The following is a 15906-nucleotide window of genomic DNA, read 5'->3' as shown; positions in this document are numbered from 1 at the left end:
TTTCCCCAGTCCTGTCATTGAAGTCGCTACCTGTATTGCCTCGTGTTCCTGGCTGTTTTCCCCAATAAATCCCTTGTTTCCCGATTCTTCACTGTTGTGCCGCGTCTGGCTGTGATCGTGTTACCCGGAGCGTATGTCTGCGAACTGTCGGCAGGAATGAACGAAGAAAATTATGATTAAAAGATTAAAAAACACCAAACAATACGGCTTAAATATATAATTTATTGTACGATATAGGCCTACTATACATATGATCAGGAGCGCACATACAGTAACTGCATGGTACGCAAGTGCGCATTCCCAGTACACGCGCGGCAATTCCTTGTTGTAGCGCAGCGCAAATACGTATTTATTTTATGTGCATTCACGCTGTTATGACAAAAAATTACCGTTGCAATTGAATATTTATGTGGCTAATTTGTACTTCTTTCGCGGCATGAAGGCTAGAATGCAGTGATTTCTTGTCATAACAGCGCGAATGCAAATGAAAAAAATACGCATTTGCGCTGCTACTGTACATTGCAGCGCGTATCGGTTTAGACAGCGAATGAGTACAGTACTTGCACACCAGGTATGTGCCCCCTGCATACAATCATTTTTGCATATAAAATAAAGGGGTGACTTACGCAGGGTTGCCAACTTTGGTCAGCTGGTTGGCGTGAGATTTACACACGTACTTAGGCTACATGTACCTAACAGTTTTATTACCTTGCAAATAGTATTTAGGGTTTGCAAACTGCCCCAACGCTTTTGATGTAGCCAATTTTGGGTTTAAAATGGATGAATAGAGATTCGCCATAAGATTGATTGCTGTGAGCGTTTGAGTCTGAAAGCCTGAGTCTCGCTCCAGATGCGTCAGAGTCGGCAACCTGCTTACGGCCGGATCGGACCTACGACCGGTCAGTCGGAGCCGATCGCAGCCGAAAGTCGCCGACGACCTGCATAGGATCGTATTGTTTGTTATGGTACGAATGGGCGTCCGTGGCAACAGCTTGATTACTTTAGAATCACATGTACTTCTTTTCTCAAACGTCTTTCGAGCATCTTGGCGAGTGGCTGCATTTTTAAGAGACTTAATATCTTAAAAATGGAGAGCAAAGAAATGAAAGTAGTTAAGATTAAAATTAAAATGACCGTTACAATTAAAATAACAGCTAAGGAATCTGACACCCATTTAGAAAAAAATGAGGCCGTGGAAAAGAACAGCAGCGAGAAGGTGGAGAAAGTCAGCATGGTGAAAGATGTGATCAAGAAGACGGATGAGACGGAGAAGCCCTGTTCTACGCGGAGGGTGTGTTACATGCCGAAGGTAAAGACCTGGATTAGGAGTGTGGCAGTTTAGCAGAGCTCTTAAAGAAAAATATATAGAAAGAAGGAGAGAAGCGCACGGAAAGTGGAATAAGACAGGCCGGCATGGTGGAGCTACCAAGCCAGCAGCTGGTTTAATTTTAGCTTTTCTTAAATTAAAAGTAATTTGGGGGAAAAAAAAGAGTTATCCTTTAGTTTTTCGGTGAGTGTTACGGGACTGAGTTAAGGGAAAATGTTCATTGTGCTATGGCGGGATATAAAAAGTAAAGGAAAAAACCTACCGGGGATTTAAATAATGCTTCATTTGCCCATTGAGATTACGTAAACCTTGGATGTTATAATGTGTCATCGATATGTACATGTTGTTGTGATATGAGTTCGTTATGTGTAAAAGGGAAAAAAGGGATATGTTTTATTTTTCTAGTGCGCCATATTCCCTACCCATATTTTTCTTTTAGATGTCCGCAGTCCAGGTTAAGGCTGTGATAGTGTGTGAAACCCTGAAAGCAAATTATATCGAGGATATTGTCGTTATGACATAATTGATAAAACGATAAGTACGCGACAGGCTTTGCTCCTCCTCCTCAGTCTTGTAATTTGATGCCAACATTACCGTCACGTGACTCAGCGGCGCCAGGCAAGCACACAGGCTCACTTGCGCGCGCACACACACGCACTGGCAGAGGCCTTGCAATTTGGCAGAGAATATCCAGGTAGAGTATAGTGGTGCCAGTAATGTTTTAGTCATCTTCAGCATTAGTTAATATTAAACTTTCAAAGTGCAAGTGGTTAAAACTCAAAATGTATAAATTATGCTAAGACCTTTTTATCATGGATGCTAGTGTTAGCATCAGGTTCAAATAGGTATATGGTTTGGGTTAACGTGATGATTTTTCAGTCACCGTGACCAGAATCATGGAATGCGGTTAATCAAAGTTATTTTTTAACTCATTACTTCTTCTGTGATTAATTAATCGAAATGAGCGTGTTATTTGATACAATATTATCCCATTGCCACATGTTATAAAATGAATACATTTACTGGAATTGAAAGAAATATACTGAATATAGCTCAGATTTGATTGACTATAATTACCATTTTGTGTTAGCTTTTTCATTTAATGTTTTTAAACTTTATTGTATTTTTTATTGTACTTTTTTTTGTATTTTCACTAATTATTTTTATTATTATTATTTTTTTAAATAAGCGGGTTCTCTAATTTTGTGCACTTTATTTAAGAAAAATACATTTTGTGTTACTTGTGTTTTATAATAAAGTATTTATTTACTTATTAACCTTACCAAAATTCTGTCCTGCTGTCACAAATCTTGTGGTATCGCACACCACTACTCGGAGAGGAAAACGGTCAGGGGAAGAATACGGTCACACGCACCCTGCCAGGATCTGCACCGGAGCCGAGCGCCCTCCGTTGGATTCCAGATAAGAAAAGAAAAGACACAAAACTGATGGAAAAGGGTTTGGAAATGATTATATAGAGACGGAACCAGGCTGAGCCTTAGAGAGGAGATAGTTTATTGTTATATTATTGATTAGGTAAGTGGTTACAGGTCAAAATAAATAAGATAAGGAAATAAGTTTTTGGGTGGACTTCTTTTACTAATCATCCTCCTCCCTGAGCCTAGAAAGAAGGGTTACATATTGTAAAGCTCTTATATTAGAAAGATCTCGGTGTGTATGTTGATGCTTCCATGTCCCACTCTCGCAAAGTGTGGGGAAGCAATAAAATAGAATGTTGGGTTATATCTCTAGGTGTGTGGAGTTTAAGTCAAGGGAGGTGATGTTACATTTATATAATTACTAGGTAAGACCCCACCTAGAATATCGTGTGCAGGTTTGGTCACCATACCTTAAGAAGGACATTGCTGCCTTAGAAAAGGTGCAACGGAGGGCTACGAGAATGATTCCTGGTCTTAGAGGAATGTCGTGTGACGAGAGGTTAGCTGAGCTGAATCTGTTTAGCCTTGAGCAAAGGAGACTAAGGGGGACATGATCCAGGTCTATAAGATGCTGACAGGTCTGGATGCTGTTCAGCCAAATGACTATTTCAATATTAGTTTAAATACTAGAACTCGTGGACATAAGTGGAAATCAGCGGGAGAACATTTTAAAGCAAATTTGAGGAAGCACTTCTTTACACAACGTGTAGTTAGAGTATGGAATAGTCTTCCTGCTAGTGTAGCGTAAGCTAAAACCCTGGGTTCCTTTAAATCAGAGCTAGATAAGATTTTAACAACTCTGAGCTATTAGTTAAGTTCTCCCCAAATGAGCTTGTTGGGCCGAATGGCCCCCTCTCGTTTGTAAATTTCTATTGTTCTTATCTTATCTTAGCCTATCTTATCCTATTTTATCTTAGGATAAGATAGGCTAAGGTAAAATAGGATAGAATGAGATAAAATAGGATAAGATAAGATAGAATGAGACAAAATAAGATAGGATAGGATGAGATAAAATAGGATAAGGTAGGATAGGAAGGGCTAAGATAAGATAGAATAGGATAAGGTAGGATAAGAATGGCTAAGATGAGATAGAATTGGATGAAGTAGGATAGGAATGTATAGGATCGAATAGGATAAGGTAGGATAGGAATGGCTAAGATACGATATAATAGCATAAGGTAGGATAGGAATGATTAAGGTAAGGTAGAATATGATAAGGTACTGTAGGATAGGAATGGCTAAGGTAAGATAGAATAGCATAAAGTAGGATAGGAATGGCTAAGGTAAGATAGAATAGCATAAGGTAGGATAGGAATGGCTAAGGTAAGATAGAATAGCATAAAGTAGGATAGGAATGGCTAAGGTAAGATAGAATAGCATAAGGTAGGATAGGAATGGCTAAGGTAAGATAGAATAGCATAAGGTAGGATAGGAATGGCTAAGATATGATTGAATAGGATAAGGTAGGATAGGAACGGATAAGATAGGAACGGCTAAGATAAGACAGTAGCATAAGGTAGGATAGGAATGGCTAAGGTAAGATAGAATAGCATAAAGTAGGATAGGAATGGCTAAGGTAAGATAGAATAGCATAAGGTAGGATAGGAATGCCTAAGGTAAGATAGAATAGCATAAGGTATGATAGGAATGGCTAAGGTAAGATAGAATACCATACGGTAGGATAGGAATGGCTAAGGTAAGATAGAATTGGATTAGGTAGGATAGGAATGGCTAAGGTAAGATAGAATAGCATAAGGTAGGATAGGAATGCCTAAGGTAAGATAGAATAGCATAAGGTATGATAGGAATGGCTAATGTAAGATAGAATACCATACGGTAGGATAGGAATGGCTAAGGTAAGATAGAATTGGATTAGGTAGGATAGGAATGGCTAAGGTAAGATAGAATAGCATAAGGTAGGATAATGTCGCCTATGGTTTAGTCACTGGGGGCTTTGGGTGGGGATGCTGTAAAGTGCTTTGAGACTATGTAATGTTGTAATAATGCACTATAAAAAAATAAATGTGTTATTCATTGTTGTTGAATGGGTAAGGTAAGATAGAAAAGCATAAGGTAGGATAGGAATGGCTAAAGAATGATAGATTAGGATAAGGTCGGATAGCAATGGGTAAGGTAGAATAGCATAAGGTAGGATGGGAATGGCTAAGATAAAATAGAATAGGATAAGGTAGGATAGGAATGGTTAAGGTAGAATAGCAAAAGTTAGGATAGGAATGGCTATGGTAAGATAGAATAGCATAAGGTAGGATAGGAATGGCTAAGGTAAGATAGAATACCATACGGTAGGATAGTAATGGCTAAGGTAGAATAGCAAAAGGTAGGATAGGAATGGCTAAGATTAGATAGAATAGGATAAGGTAGGATAGGAATGGGTGAGGTAGAATAGCATAAAGTAGGATGGGAATGGCTAAGATAAGATTGAATAGGATAAGGTAGGATAGGAATGGGTAAGATATGTTAGAATTGGATGAGGTAGGATAGGAACGGATAAGATACCGGTGGATAAGATAGGATATGAATCTCTAAGATAAGGTTGAATTGGATAAGGTAGGATAGGAATGGCTGAGATGGGAACGGCTAAGATAAGAGAATAGCATAAGGTAGGATAGGAATGGCTAAGGCAAGATAGGAAAGGATGACGAAGTATAGGAATGGGGAAGGCAAGATAGAATAGAATAGAATGGAATAGGATAAGGTAGGATAGGAATGGGTAAGGTAAGATAGAATAGGATAAGGTAGGAAGGGAATGGATAAGATAGAATAGCATAAGGTAGGATAGTGTCGGCTATGGCTTACTCACTGGGGGCTTTGGGTGGGGATGCTGTAATGCGCTTTGAGACGATGTAATGTTGTGATAATGCACTATAAAATAATACATTTGTTATTCGTTATTGTTGAATGGGTAAGGTAAGATAGAAAAGCAAAAGGTAGGATAGGAATGGATAAAGAATGATAGATTAGGATAAGGTCGGATAGCAATGGGTAAGGTAGAATAGCATTAGGTAGGTTAGGAATGGCTAAGGAATGATAGATTCGGATAAGGTATGATATAATAGCATAAGGTAGGATAGGAATGGCTAAGATAAGATAGAATAGGATAAGGTAGGATAGGAATGGGTAAGAAGGTAGAGTAGCATAAGGTAGGATAGGAATGGGTAAGGTAGAATAGCATAAGGTAGGATAGGAATGGTTACGGAATAATAGATTAGGATAAGGTAGGATAGGAATGGGTAAGTTAGAATAGCATATGGTAGGATAGGAATGGCTAAGATAAGTTAGATTTGGATGAGGTAGGATAGGAACGGATAAGATACCGGTGGATAAGATAGGATAGGAATCTCTAAGATAAGGTTGAATTGGATAAGGTAGGATAGGAATGGCTGAGATAGGAACGGCTAAGATAAGAGAATAGCATAAGGTAGGATAGGAATGGCTAAGGCAAGATATGAAAGGATGAGGAAGGATAGGAATGGGTAAGGTAAGATAGAATAGGATAAGGTAGGAAAGGAACGGATAAGATAGAATAGCGTAAGGTAGGGTAGTGTCGCCTATGGCTTACTCACTGGGGGCTTTGGGTGGGGATGCTGTAAAGCGCATTGAGACGATGTAATGTTGTCATAATGCACTATAGAGAAATAAATTTGTTACCCGTTGTTGTTGAATGGGTAAGATAAGATAGAAAAGCATAAGGTAGGATAGGAATGGCTAAAGAATGATAGATTAGGATAAGGTTGGATAGGAATGGGTAAGGTAGAATAGCATAAGGTAGGGTAGGAATGGTTAAGGAAAAATAGACTAGGATAAGGTAGGATAGGAATCGGCAAGTTAAAATAGCATAAGGTAGGATTGGAATGGCTAAGGCAAGATAGGAAAGGATGAGGATGGATAGGAATGGGTTAGGCAAGATAGAATAGGATAAGGTAGGATAGGAATGGCTAAGGCAAGATAGAAAAGGATAAGGTGGGATAGGAATGGGTAAGGTAAGATAGAATAGGATAAGGTAGGAAAGGAACGGATAAGATAGAATAGCATAAGGTAGGGTAGTGTCGCCTATGGCTTATTCACTGGGGGCTTTGGGTGGGGATGCTGTAAAGCGCATTGAGACGATGTAATGTTGTCATAATGCACTATAGAAAAATATTTTTGTTACCCGTTGTTGTTGAATGGGTAAGATAAGATAGAAAAGCATAAGGTACGATAGGAATGGCTAAAGAATGATAGATTAGGATAAGGTTGGATAGGAATGGGTAAGGTAGAATAGGATAATGTAGGATAGGAATGGCTAAGATAAGTTAGACTTGGATGACGTAGGATAGGAATGGATAAGATACCGGTGGATGAGATAGGATAGGAATCTCTAAGATAAGGTTGAATTGGATAAGGTAGGATAGGAATGGCTGAGATAGGAACGGCTAAGATAAGAGAATAGCATAAGGTAGGATAGGAATCGGTAAGTTAGAATAGCATAAGGTAGGATAGGAATTGCTAAGGAATGATAGATTAGGATAAGGTAGGATAGGAATGGCTGAGATAAGAGAATAGCATACGGTAGGATAGGAATGGCTAAGGCAAGATAGGAAAGGATGAGGAAGGATAGTAATGGGTAAGGTAAGATAGAATAGGATAAGATAGGAAAGGAACGGATAAGATAGGAACGGCTAAGATAAGACAGTAGCATAAGGTAGGATAGGAATGGCTAAGGTAAGATAGAATAGCATAAGGTAGGATAGGAATGGCTAAGGTAAGATAGAATAGCATAAAGTAGGATAGGAATGGCTAAGGTAAGATAGAATAGCATAAGGTAGGATAGGAATGGCTAAGGTAAGATAGAATAGCATAAGGTAGGATAGGAATGGCTAAGGTAAGATAGAATAGCATAAGGTAGGATAGGAATGGCTAAGATAAGATTGAATAGGATAAGGTAGGATAGGAACGGATAAGATAGGAACGGCTAAGATAAGACAGTAGCATAAGGTAGGATAGGAATGGCTAAAGAATGATAGATTAGGATAAGGTTGGATAGGAATGGGTAAGGTAGAATAGCATAAGGTAGGATAGGAATGGGTAAGGTAGAATAGCATAAGGTAGGATAGGAATTGGTAAGGAATAATAGACTAGGATAAGGTAGGATAGGAATCGGTAAGTTAGAATAGCATAAGGTAGGATAGGAATTGCTAAGGAATGATAGATTAGGATAAGGTAGGATAGGAATGGCTGAGATAAGAGAATAGCATACGGTAGGATAGGAATGGCTAAGGCAAGATAGGAAAGGATGAGGATGGATAGGAATGGGTTAGGCAAGATAGAATAGGATAAGGTAGGATAGGAATGGCTATGGCAAGATTGGAAAGGATGAGGAAGGATAGAAATGGGTTAGGGAAGATAGAAAAGGATAAGGTACTGTAGGATAGGAATGGGTAAGGTAAGATAGAATAGGATAAGGTAGGAAAGGAACGGATAAGATAGAATCGCATAAGGTAGGATAGTGTCGCCTATGGCTTACTCACTGGGAGCTTTGGGTGGGGATGTTGTAAAGCGCTTTGAGACGCTGTAATGTTGTCAAAATGCACTATAAAAAAATAAATTTTTTACCCGTTGTTGTTGAATGGGTAAGATAAGATAGAAAAGCATAAGGTAGGATAGGAATGGCTAAAGAATGATAGATTAGGATAAGGTTGGATAGGAATGGGTAAGGTAGAATAGCATAAGGTAGGGTAGGAATGGTTAAGGAAAAATAGACTAGGATAAGGTAGGATAGGAATCGGCAAGTTAGAATAGCATAAGGTAGGATAGGAATGGCTAAGATAAGTTAGATTTGAATGAGGTAGGATAGGAACGGATAAGATACCGGTGGATAAGATAGGATAGGAATCTCTAAGATAAGGTTGAATTGGATAAGGTAGGATAGGAATGGCTGAGATAAGAACGGCTAAGATAAGAGAATAGCATATGGTAGGATAGGAATGGCTAAGGAATGATAGATTAGGATAAGGTAGGATAGGAATGGCTAAGATAAGTTAGACTTGGATGAGGTAGGATAGGAATGGATAAGATACCGGTGGATGAGATAGGATAGGAATCTCTAAGATAAGGTTGAATTGGATAAGGTTGGATAGGAATGGCTGAGATAGGAACGGCTAAGATAAGAGAATAGCATAAGGTAGGATAGGAATGGCTAAGGCAAGATAGAATAGGATAAGGTAGGATAGGAATGGGTAAGGTAAGATAGAAAAGCATAAAGTAGGACAGGAATGGCTAAAGAATGATAGCTTAGCATAAGTTTATATAGCAATGGCTAAGGTAGAATAGCAGAAGGTAGGTTAGGAATGGGTAAAGTAGAATAGCATAAGGTAGGATAGGAATGGGTAAGTTAGAATAGCATAAGGTAGGATAGGAATGGCTAAGGAATGATAGATTATGATAAGGTAGGATAGGAATGGCTAAGATAAGTTAGACTTGGATGACGTAGGATAGGAATGGATAAGATACCGGTGGATGAGATAGGATAGGAATCTCTAAGATAAGGTTGAATTGGATAAGGTAGGATAGGAATGGCTGAGATAGGAACGGCTAAGATAAGAGAATAGCATAAGGTAGGATAGGAATGGCTAAGGCAAGATTGAATAGGATAAGGTAGGATAGGAATGGGTAAGGTAAGATAGAATAGGATAAGGTAGGAAAGGAACGGATAAGATAGAATAGCATAAGGTAGGGTAGTGTCGCCTATGGCTTACTCACTGGGGGCTTTGGGTGGGGATGCTGTAAAGCGCTTTGAGACGATGTAATGTTGTCATAATGCACTATAGAAAAATATATTTGTTACCCGTTGTTGTTGAATGGGTAAGATAAGATAGAAAAGCATAAGGTAGGATAGGAATGGCTAAAGAATGATAGATTAGGATAAGGTTGGATAGGAATGGGTAAGGTAGAATAGCATAAGGTAGGGTAGGAATGGGTAAGGTAGAATAGCTTAATGTAGGATAGGAATGGCTAAAGAATGATATATTAGGATAAGGTTGGATAGGAATGGGTAAGGTAGAATAGCATAAGGTAGGTTAGGAATGGGTAAAGTAGAATAGCATAAGGTAGGATAGGAATGGGTGAGTTAGAATAGCATAAGGAAGGATAGGAATGGCTAAGGAATGATAGATTATGATAAGGTAGGATAGGAATGGCTAAGGAATGATAGATTATGATAATGTAGGATAGGAATGGCTAAGATAAGTTAGACTTGGATGACGTAGGATAGGAATGGATAAGATACCGGTGGATGAGATAGGATAGGAATCTCTAAGATAAGGTTGAATTGGATAAGGTAGGATAGGAATGGCTGAGATAGGAACGGCTAAGATAAGAGAATAGCATAAGGTAGGATAGGAATGGCTAAGGCAAGATAGAATAGGATAAGGTAGGATAGGAATGGGTAAGGTAAGATAGAATAGGATAAGGTAGGATAGGAAGGGATAAGATAGAATAGCATAAGGTAGGGTAGTGTCGCCTATGGCTTACTCACTGGGGGCTTTGGGTGGGGATGCTGTAAAGCGCATTGAGACGATGTAATGTTGTCATAATGCACTATAGAGAAATAAATTTGTACCCGTTGTTGTTGAATGGGTAAGATAAGATAGAAAAGCATAAGGTAGGATAGGAATGGCTAAAGAATGATAGATTAGAATAAGGTTGGATAGGAATGGGTAAGGTAGAATAGCATAAGGTAGGGTAGGAATGGCTAAAGAATGATATATTAGGATAAGGTTGGTTAGGAATGGGTAAGGTAGAATAGCATAAGGTAGGATAGGAATGGGTGAGGTAGAATAGCATATGGTAGGATAGCAATGGTTAAGGAATGATAGATTAGGATAAGGTAGGATAGGAATGGCTGAGATAGGAACGGCTAAGATAAGAGAATAGCATAAGGTAGGATAGGAATGGCTAAGGCAAGATTGGAAAGGATGAGGAAGGATAGGAATGGGTTAGGCAAGATAGAATAGGATAAGGTAGGATAGGAATGGGTAAGGTAAGATAGAATAGGATAAGTTAGGAAAGTAACGGATAAGATAGAATCGCATAAGGTAGGATAGTGTCGCCTATGGCTTATTCACTGGGGGCTTTGGGTGGCGATGCTGTAAAGCGCTTTGAGACGATGTAATGTTGTCAAAATGCACTATAAAAAAATAAATTTGTTATTCGTTGTTGTTGAATGGGTAAGGTAAGATAGAAAAGCATAAAGTAGGACAGGAATGGCTAAAGAATGATAGCTTAGCATAAGGTAGGTTAGGAATGGCTAAAGTAGAATAGCATAAAGTAGGATAGGAATGGGTAAGATAGGAACGGCTAAGGTAACAGTATAGCATAAGGTAGGATAGGAATGGCTAAGGTAATTCAGAATAAGATAAGGTAGGATAGGAATGGCTAAGGTATGATAGAATAGGATAAGGTAGGATAGGAATGGCTAAGAATGGAACGGCTAAGATAAGAGAATAGCATAAGGTTGAACAGGAATGGCTAAGGCAAGATAGAATAGAATAGGATAAGATAGTATACGAATGGGTAAGATTGGAACGGCTAAGATAAGAGAATAGCATAAGGTAGCATAGTAATGGCTAAGATAGAATAGCATAAGGTAGGATAGGAATAGCTAAGGTAAGATAGAATAGCATAAGGTAGGATAGTAATGGCTAAGATAGAATAGCATAAGGTAGGATAGGAATGGCTGAGATACGATGGAATAGGATACGGTAGGATAGAAAGTGGGTAAGATAAGAGAATAGCGTAAGGTAGGATAGGAATGGCTTAGAAAAGATAGAATAGGATAAGGTAGGATAGGAATGGCTAAGGTAAGCTAGAATAAGACAAGGTACGACAGGAAAGTAATATTTGTTTAATAATAGTTTATTTTCATTTTTAATTCTTTATTCTGCCAATGCAGATTTGTTTCTTTAATAATTTATGTTTCTTTAATAATTAACTACACAAAGTAATTAGAGAATATAGTAATTCACTACATTCATCATTTTTCATGACTCAAGGGCCCATCAACATACAGTTATCCACCTTTGAACCAGCAAGCTTTGGATTGCAAGCCCAAATATTTAGGTTACTGAGACACACACCTACACTGACTCAGCTTAAGTTGTAACTTTTCAAGTGGAATGAATTGCAGTGTACCTGACTATAATACTCATTAAGGTCAGAATGAAGAATTATGTCCTGCTACAACTGTCACCATGACCCTTTCAAATTTGCCTCCTAATCACTAATCTGTGAATTCTTCACCACTTTAGCTAATGTATAGTAAGTGTAACTGCTGCAGAATGACTGTGTTGCATCAGCAAGGTGGGTGTTGCACATTGGTGGTAGTTGAAGTGGCTCCTGCACTGCATCATGGCTGTTGGGTACACCTTGTATTTTGCAGTACATTCCATGTTCTGTATTTTGCTGACCCATTCTTATTTCTCTTTGCTAAGCTGCATTCGGCAGATAGTCTGCCTTTCTGTGGTTCTACGATCCAGGTCTGCAGAGGCCCTGCATCACTGGCACACTGCTGAGACCTACTGGACTCCATACAGCTGCATAAAATGGCTATAATTACCTGGAGCTGGACATTGCGGAGACACAGTGGACTTTCTATTGGATGTCAGACAGAATGGCAGAAGAGCGTTCACTAACAGGAAACTAAAACACACAAACATTTGGGAACGCTTCAAATGCGTGATCTGACTCTGTAAGGGGAGAACATGTGCATGCGGAGTCTTGGCTTTTCACAATGTTTTATTCCTACTTATAGCTAAGGTTTTCTTTTCTAGCCATTGTTACTCTAAGGTTGCCCATTAATGGTTTGGAATTGGTAATATGTAAAACTGCTTTGTTAGCATGTCTGCCTTACAATTCCTTCACTGTAAACTGAGGCCTGCCGGAGATCAATTCTGCTTCATGGCACTTGTGTTTACTCTTTATTTTGCAGTACATTATGTGTGTGACTAACCCCTTTCTCTACATCTCCATTCCTCCTGTCGAGCTCCATACACAACTAGTGGAGAAAAGGGGTGCTGATGTCTCTGGATGTCCACATCTGCATTCACACTGACGTTGGATTGGAGGGGGGACGATATCTCTGGATGCCCACTTAAGAAATGTCTGTGCTACCGTCCAGTTCACCTTCGTAGCTAAGTTGTTATATCCGTGTTAAGGACCTCCGTCTTTTAACATTATACTTGCATAAACCCTTCACTCTTCAGAGCATCATATGTGTGACTAATCCACTCTCTTCTGCCGAGCTGCATACACACTTCATGGAGCCAGCAAAGGACGTAGATGTTCTGCCTAGGATGCCTGTGGTTACAGGATCCAGCTCTATGGAGACCCTGTGCTGCCAGATTCCTGCGGGACCCTCCTCCTACTGGACTCTATACTGGACATGACAGAATGCCGCTGTTCGCCTGTACTTGGACCAACACCTCATAGAGACCCAATGGCTCACCATTGGAAAAATCTGACTTTATGATAGGTGGACCCTGCGGAGGCCTTTTTGCAGGATCCATTAGAGACTCTCTAAACCTTATCTAGACACACACTTTTGGATAATTTAAACTGCATGAACTGTTCCGGTATCGCCCAGAGGAGGATGGGGCCCCCTTCTGAGTCTTGTATCCTCTCAAGGTTTTTTCCTATTTTCAGCTTGGGGAGTTTTTCCTTGCCACTGTCGCCTTGGGCTTGTTCTTTAGGGGCTTGGATCCAGTGACATGTAAAGCTGCTTTGTGACAACATCCGTTGTAAAAAATGCTATATAAATAAAATTGGATTGAATGAAATATTTGTTTTGCTTTTTTATTATTATTCCCGCTTTGACATGCTAGGTCTACAGTTTAAGCTGTACAAACACCATTCAGAGTTTAAAATGTGAAGCCACATATCAGCTGTGTAATAGTCTGTACTACCTATTACAGTTAATACATGCAGTTCAAGTGCTGTGTGGAGCAGCATTATGTTTCTGACCTGCCTGCCATAATTGGGGACCAAGACTGTTTGACAAACATGTATGAGGCTTAGTGCACTGTTGTGAAAAATGAAATTCAATAATATTGTGGCAATATAATACTATTGTCTTTTTTGTTTTTCTTTATATAATTTCTTAAAGATAAAATTCTGCCCTTCAAAATGATATATGATTCATCCTGGGGACTCATTTTTACATGACACTTATGAACTTGAATGTAAAATGGAATGGCATATGGAAATCTGTCTCCAGGGCTTGTGTTACATTGTCTTAAAGGGCAGAAATTGTCCTTTACAAAAATATATAACATTGAAGAATAATTTCTACATATTATTCAATAAAACCATTAATCTGGAATAATAAAGAACATCCGCTGTGCAATCTCTGTATAAAAGTCCATGGAAGTTACATGTGGACATCAGTCCCCAGGACTTGTCATGTATTGTCCGAGAGAGCAGAATTTGTCCTGTCCAATGTGTGTGTGTGTGTGTATATATGTATATATATTAGTGCTGTCAAACGATTAAAAATTTTAATCAGATTAATCACAGGGTTGCTGTGGATTAATTTAGATTAATCACGATGAAATATAATTCATTTTTAATCTATATTAATCACATTTCATTTTGCATGAGCAAGCAGACTCAAGTAAAAAGGGAATATATATGCACTTAACATGTTTATTGAACATCTTGAACACGAGTCGGATGCATTCCATCTGCCAAAGAAGTGCAATACCATGGACCCATATCAAAAAGCAAGATTTTTTGCTTAGCCGGACAACTTGTCGTATTTAAGGTACCTCAGTTAAAATGGTCTTCATCTTCGTTGACTTACAATAGCCCGAACTACCGTAAATCCGACAAATAATCAGACTAATCATGGAATCCAATTCTAGCCCGGTTAATTGATTCTGATCTCGGGATTCTCTGTGCTTCTCCGAGATATGTCATCACTTCTGGCTTCAATACTCGGAATCCGACTCGGAATACGAGTTCCCAGGGCAAATGGAACACACCAAAATTGCCCGAAATGGGTTGCCAGAGACATTTCAGGGATTTTGAGTCATTCTGCGCTGCAGATGGGTTAATTGCGTTAAAAATTTTAATCAGATTAATCATGATGATGGATTAATCCACCTTAACCCGTTAATTTTGACAGCCCTAATATATATATATATATATATATATATATATATATATATATATATATCACTGTCTGAGAAACAATTTCTACATATCACTACATATACTTAATACACACAGCAAATGTGCCAGTGTTAAATTAACACTGCATGGTGTCTATATGGGTCCACCCCATTTAGTGTTACCTTTAACACTTTACAGTGTGTAGTGAGTGTTGTTTCTACAGTGTTAATATTGTTATATTGTTCAATGTACAACCTAGAGTGTTAAGACAATGTGTCTCCACCTCTTCCCAAATTGCAAGCCCATATGGGTGGCACACAAGTACAAAATGGGTGGCCCGTATCTGCCCCATTTTAATATACTTTCCTTTGAGTTCATTTGGGCATTCAGCTGCTGTGTTTTACTAACCCACCATAATAAGAAAGATTCAGACTAACATAGCCTTTTCTCTTTTTATGCAAGCCTTATTTCAGTTCAGCTTTTGATACCCAATGAACTGTGTTCATGTAAATTGGCGAGCATTAAAAAGCTGCTGTTATAAATGTGTTTATTTACACGTGAGTAAGATAGAGTTCTTCAGTTATGATGAGAAAGAACCAGTCAAGCTCTTCTGAGTACTGTCTGTGGTATCAAAGTGAGTGAAATGTATGGCGCCAGTCACCAAACACAGATTATTATCTTATCTTATTATATTACACTGCATAACATAGCTTAGCACGGCTGAGAAAAGGTGAGAGCTATCTTAATGGTAGAAGGAGTGTATTTCCACTAAAGCAGATATAATGGGTGGTAGCCTTATTGCTTTTAGACCTCAACTTGGGATAGAAGAACAAATCAAATCACGTTGCTCATTTAATATTCAGATTTTCATTTAGCTTAATTTTTAGAAACCCACCACGGTCGAGGATGGTATGGCACTGATATTAGTCTTTACCACATTTGATGACTAGTTTTTCTGGGTTGTCTATGTGTATT

The 15906-nt window shown here is 38.7% G+C and overlaps 2 long non-coding RNA genes across 5 annotated transcripts in view; both read left to right on the top strand.

Moving 5' to 3' along the window:
* LOC140579324 (uncharacterized) overlaps positions 1 to 14328 on the top strand; it is an 88131-nt gene extending 73803 nt beyond the window's left edge. For all 4 annotated transcript variants that reach the window (XR_011983415.1, XR_011983417.1, XR_011983416.1 and 1 more), the window contains one exon: positions 11245 to 14328. This is a non-coding gene — a long non-coding RNA (uncharacterized lncRNA). The remainder of the gene's footprint in view (positions 1 to 11244) is intronic.
* Positions 827 to 2904, top strand: LOC140579328 (uncharacterized). Its single transcript, XR_011983426.1, has 2 exons — positions 827 to 965; positions 1179 to 2904. It is a non-coding gene; the product is annotated as an uncharacterized lncRNA (long non-coding RNA).
* Positions 14329 to 15906: the final 1578 nt, after the last annotated feature.

This window comes from Paramormyrops kingsleyae, chromosome 18 (genome assembly GCF_048594095.1).
Source record: "Paramormyrops kingsleyae isolate MSU_618 chromosome 18, PKINGS_0.4, whole genome shotgun sequence".
Classification (NCBI taxonomy): Eukaryota; Metazoa; Chordata; class Actinopteri; order Osteoglossiformes; family Mormyridae; genus Paramormyrops; species Paramormyrops kingsleyae.
The sequence above is the reverse complement of the archived record's forward strand: the minus strand, read 5'-3'. Positions and strand labels throughout refer to the sequence as shown.